We start from the raw sequence: 6,000 nt of genomic DNA on the forward strand, positions 1-6,000 counted from the left end.
CAAAGGGGAGAAATAGTAAGATTCAAAAAACACATATAATACACAGACCTCCCTTTTTAAATATCAGGGGTATGGAGGATGCAGTTGTAGGATGCCTATTAGGGCACAGTTAGATCTCCTGAAATTTATGAAGTGCTGCAACCCTGGTGATGTTCATCCAGCAGCTCCATTTACAGACGGTTTTCACACACCAACCTGTCAGACATGTGCCTTTACAGCCTTCATGCTTTAGAATAAGATATGACAAGTCTGTCTACTATTTATCAATATATCATGAAGTTTCAATTTTTACTAGTTGGTTTTAGAAGGAAACACTAAACAACATTCATTCCAAAATACAATTGATTTCATTTTGAATTGGCAATCAGTTACTTATCATGGGGCTGTTGTTGGTGTAGTTTGGCTACCCAGTAAAACTGCATTTAGGAAATCTCATTTGTAGTTGTTTTTAAGTTGGTATACCTTATTGTTTAGGGATAGGAGATCATTTTTCTTTCCACTTCTCAATGTTGGAATGATTTCTGTTTTGGTGCTTGACAGTTCTTTGCGTCCTTTGATGGTTTTTTTGAGTTCATATGTGGGTCAATTTGTATCCACAAGGCACTGTATGCTCTGAGTTTTCCATCCCCATTGGATTATAATTGCTTTTCTAAAATATCCCTGGAATTATTTCTTTACAATTCGGACTTGGTAATATACTCCATGCTGGTTTGGAATGTTGCATAGTCAGGGCAGTAAAACACATGTCTTTATTAATCCAAGTATTTTTAAGAACAATGTACTAGAAATAAATGTCAAACATTTTGATATAACTCATGAATATAATCACAGTGTTTGGTGAAACTGTCAAAGGGAAATTGAAGTATCCACAGCATACTACAATTGGCAGCTGTCAGTCTCAATCAGAAGGCTCAGACAGAAATGGACACTTGCTGGTGATTAGCCAGGATAAAAGAAAGGCCTGTGGATACAGATAAATGCTCAGCCTCCAAACAACAGTGGCTTGTTTTTCCTGTCATCAATGGGAACCAGAGACCAAAGCAGATTGCATTTTTCCTGTCTTTCTCTATCATTTCCTTGATTCTGTTGTACACCCTTTGTAGAAGGCTATCAACATTGCCAGCAAAGATAAAAAGGAGTCTACTTGAATTTTCTAAAACATTAACCAAAGCTGTAATTTTTAATGTGCAAGTGTATTTCAGTCTCTTTTAATCAGGGAACATGGATGATTAAGATATGGAAAATGGAAATAGCTTTTACTAAGAGGAAGATTTGGAAGCAGAGAAAGGGAGGACATGGCCAGGTGAAATACCATACATGTCCAAAACCAGTATGGATGTAGGCTTAGGTACAAAGTTTCTTGTTCACCATTTCTCATGTGTCAGTTTGGGAGATACTGAGGTTTGACTAACTACTATTGGATTATCTGTAGTTTTGACATTTAGCATGTGGCTGTAAACCATAAGATCATCCACTTTGTAAGAGAATTAATCAATTTCAGGTTTGGGAATTATGGACTTATTCATCTCCTATAGAAAGGGGGAGGCCTTCAGCTCTGGCCTACATAGATGGAGCTGGTCAGTGTTGTGGGAATACTTTCAACCAATAGATTACATGTACTTTCAAACTTTGTAGACAAGGGAAGCAGTTGTTGAGAAAGTCTTAATTCCCTATTTATCTTTACCCTAAAATGAAGCTAACAAACAGTTTACACTGGTGAGTCTGTGTAAAATTAAAGAGAAAGTTGAGTTTTGAGATGTCTTGCTTTGCAAGGATATTTGCAATATTTACGTATATTTTTAACATTTATTTTCCATTAAATAAATATTAATTTTACCTTAGACTTATTTTGAGTTCTTGTTCTATGTTTAAATTTAACACCATATATGAAGAGTATAATATTGGAGTTATAAACTAGTTTTGTCCTCCAAATATTTTTTCTTTTAGTGAATTAGGTTTGTGTTTAACTAGGTTACAGACATAGTTCTAAGCACATTAAATAATTCTATGAATTAGAAGTTGTCTGAAAATTTGTTTTTTATGTTTATTTTTACAGTGTTTCAGTATATTAATAATTCACATAAATATTCCATTCAAGAAATTACTCTTACTACAGTTTTCAAGGTCAAAATTTTTAACTATTGATTTGAAGCTCTGTTTTTTAATAAACTTTAAACTTTAAATAAAGTCTACACATAGGCTGGGACCTCATATGCTTTAACCTTTTATAGCATGAGTTTCCTAAAGGATGGTTCTTTATATGAGCCAGTTTCCATAAATGCTGATACTTAATGAAGTTATCCAAACATATGTGGCAAGATATACAATTTGAATCAATTTTGTAATTACATATAAATAATATTATTGTTTTTGTTACCATGAATAAACATTTCATACCTTAATACTAACTTTCAAGTATGTAGCAATTATCAATCAGATATCATCTTTAAGTTCTACCATCCAAAAACATTACATCATTACAGGTCTGTAGCTTTTCCAAGTAATCACTATTGGTCTCTAGAGTTTTGATGATGTTTGTGTCTGAATTCCATCTGTAAACCACAAAACTCATTGGCTCAACAAGCAGCAGTTTAGTGCATCTATTTATTATTATGGATACCCTATTCTTGATGAATGGGCCTTCCTTATGACTTTCTAAGAAAAGACAAATATTAGAAATGTATGCCTAAGCCCTGTTTTAATTTTTTATGTATTTTGAATATTCTCATTAAATTTTGGCTAAACCTCTTATTCATCTGTCCTTGTTCTCTTTCATATTTATGGCCTTTTTCAGTGTTGTTACTTCAATATATGTGAATGGACACAAACACACACACACACACAAACAAACTCACAAACACACACACAAACACTCACAAACACACACACAAACACACACACATATATCATGTAGTAAGTCTCTATAATTTTCCTAATTTTTATTTTTTCAGTTTTGACAATCTAGTATTGATTGTGTTTGATTGAGTTTGGTGTTTTGCTTCCCATGTTAGATAAAATTTTCTTTTCCTAAACATTTTCAATGAGTTTTATTGTCTTCATCATGTGTTTCTTTACATCAAATGAATGAATGATATAAGTTTTGAGCGGAGCTATAGAAACTTCCTTGTCAAAAGTAACCATCAAAAATCAATCTGACATCCAAATACTCTTCTTAATTTTCAAGTATATTTTTCAGGTAATTATTTCATATCAGGTCCTCTCTTATTCTTCCTTTTCTGTCTGGATCCTTAGGGAAATTGTATTTCTTTATTATCATGTAATAGTGGAAGAGGGAGTGTGGAAACACACCATGGTAGCCACATCCACTAGAATGAACCTGAAGGACATTTATCTATTATTTTCTGTGACTATTGTGGTTGTAGAAGTTAGAAGCAATTGTATTTAATAGTGAGTGCATCAGAGACTAATTTGTAATATATAGGATCTTTCATTGTTATTTAATCTATAACTGCTATTTGCTTTAGATCTGATTTTTCATAATTGCATATTTTGTTATGTTTTTGAAGTTACAACATGATTTCATTTTTCCCCTTTTCATTTCTTCTCTCCTAATCTACCATATAATCCTCCTTATGCAGTTTGAAATCCATGGCTACTTTTTCCTTTCCTCTCTCTCTCTCTCTCTCTCTCTCTCTCTCTCTCTCTCTCTCTCTCTCTCTCTCTCTCTCTCACACACACACACACACACACACCACACCACTCATACAGAAGCTGGCACACAAACATAAAAAAACTAATTACTGAAATAAACTTCTGTAGTGTTTGTTATGTGAATGAAAATCCAATCTTCCTGTGGTATCCACTGGTCCTACAACTTTCGAGAAGCATTATAACTTGTTTATCTTTTGGAAATTTGTAAGAAGAATTAAATGACATTTTTGGGCCTTGATTCATCTCAAATACTTTTCAATTTATAGTAGCATGTTTTTTCCTGTGTGGGCACATTACAGTAGGTTTAAAACTGATTATGTGATTTGCCTTTTTCTCATTTTCAGAACAATATCATTGGTACAAGTTTTAGAGTTATTTTGATCATTAAGTCAGAGAAACGGCATACTTGGGGACCTGAATGGACATTTCACCCACTATTCACATTACATGTGACAATTACACTTATAAATAATATCAATACATCTCCTCTTGGATTAATATTTCTTCATAAATACCATGTTCTCATTCATTTGTGCTATGAGGTTTGGTCATTTTCATCCTATTCTTCTGCTGAACACATCCTTCCTAAATCCCCTTATTATCTGATTTGAATTTTCTATTTTAAAAAATTGAGTACTTCAGGCAAGACTACACAATTTCGATGTTGCTGACTCTGCAGATCTTCTGTTTCCTCCTCAGTTCTTTCTCAAATTCAGGACTTCATTATTGTCATTAAGTACACACACACACACACACACACACACACACACACTTTCACATCAATACAATCTGTTGATTATTACTAATTATTACTAATGTTCCTGGGTCAAAAACATTGGGTGAGTATAAAGATTATTTTTGTAATGTAGTTAGATTTTTATAATGTTTAATAAAGGAGTGATAAGGTGTTCTCTGTTCCATGGGCTCACTAGCCAAAATACCTTTGCTGTTTTGCTTTGGCAGGAATGACTTTCTTTTGTTAGGCAAGCCTTGTATACCATTAGATAACTACTATTTACTGACAAGGTATCAGAACAACTAATTGTCTTTAATGCTATCTTGCCATGATGTCATTCAAAGCATGGTAACTGGGATGGACACATCATCAGTTGCCCCCTTAACTGTTTTCCTAACACCTTCCTGGTCTCAGAAAATTAGTTCTCTTATATCAGGCTTTAATTTAGTTCAAGTTCAAATTCTCACTGATTCTGTTCCAAAATGCAGTGATTTCTGCAGTAGGGACTAAAGTATCACTTCTTAGAAACAACCAAATACAGTACAGTGTTATTCTAAACTCTTATGGTGGTCTCTGGGTTTCCCCTTACCAATAACTCTAAATGAGATTTCTCCTCCCTTCTCGACATGTGTTTTAGAATATATATATATATATATATATTATATATATATATATATTCATTCCTCTGGTGAGTGTGTTATATCCCCAAGTGTGTTTAATTTTAGTTAAATTTAATAATGTGTATTAATACATCATATCTAATTTGTGGGTAAATATGAAATTATGATTTCCTTGTCATTTTTAGAATCCTTAGTGTTTCTGTTTTTCTTCAGATTGCCACTTGATTCCTCTTCTCTGTAGAAATATCTATTAAATTATTTTTCAATCCATTCTGATTGTCACTTTTAAATTAACAATAGTAATATATTTTATAGGTTTTGGTCATGGGAGTAATTCACTGTTCTATATAATCTCTTGATTCTATTAATTAAATTGCCAAGCAGCCAGCCAGTGAAGCTAATATTCGGCTGACAATTTTAATTTTTCCTAGGATTTCTCCAAATATTTGTGTTACCCAGAAACATTATTTAGTGCACACAATTAATTTTCCATGAATTGTTCTTGGACTCTGTGAAAAGTGAAAATGGCTTTCCACACATACAAGAGTACATAGGCCACATATTATGAAGGTATTTGACTCTATTTATGTATGCAGGTAAATAAATATATCCTCCTTACGGGCAAAGGAAATCTGCTGAAATCATTGGGTGGGAGTACAAGAATACTATAGATGGATATAAGAAATCTCTAGTTTTCTTTGGGAAGAACAATGATTCTATGTTCTTGATTTTGGAAGAGAGTCAAATAAATGAAATACATTTTTACAAATATTAGAGATTACAACAAAAATGTTTACCTCTTTGTTTTATAATAGATTTGGGGTCATGATATGGACAATAGAGCTTGTTGTGAGTTATATCACTAACAATTGGTTACCTAGATAATGACTATCTGTCATACAGTTGAAAATATATGTATAGTGTTATATGAGAAGGTTTCAAAGAGAACAGGGAAAGGAAATTGTTGTAATT

This window comes from Cricetulus griseus, chromosome 3, assembly GCF_003668045.3.
Source record: "Cricetulus griseus strain 17A/GY chromosome 3, alternate assembly CriGri-PICRH-1.0, whole genome shotgun sequence".
Taxonomy (NCBI): domain Eukaryota; kingdom Metazoa; phylum Chordata; class Mammalia; order Rodentia; family Cricetidae; genus Cricetulus; species Cricetulus griseus.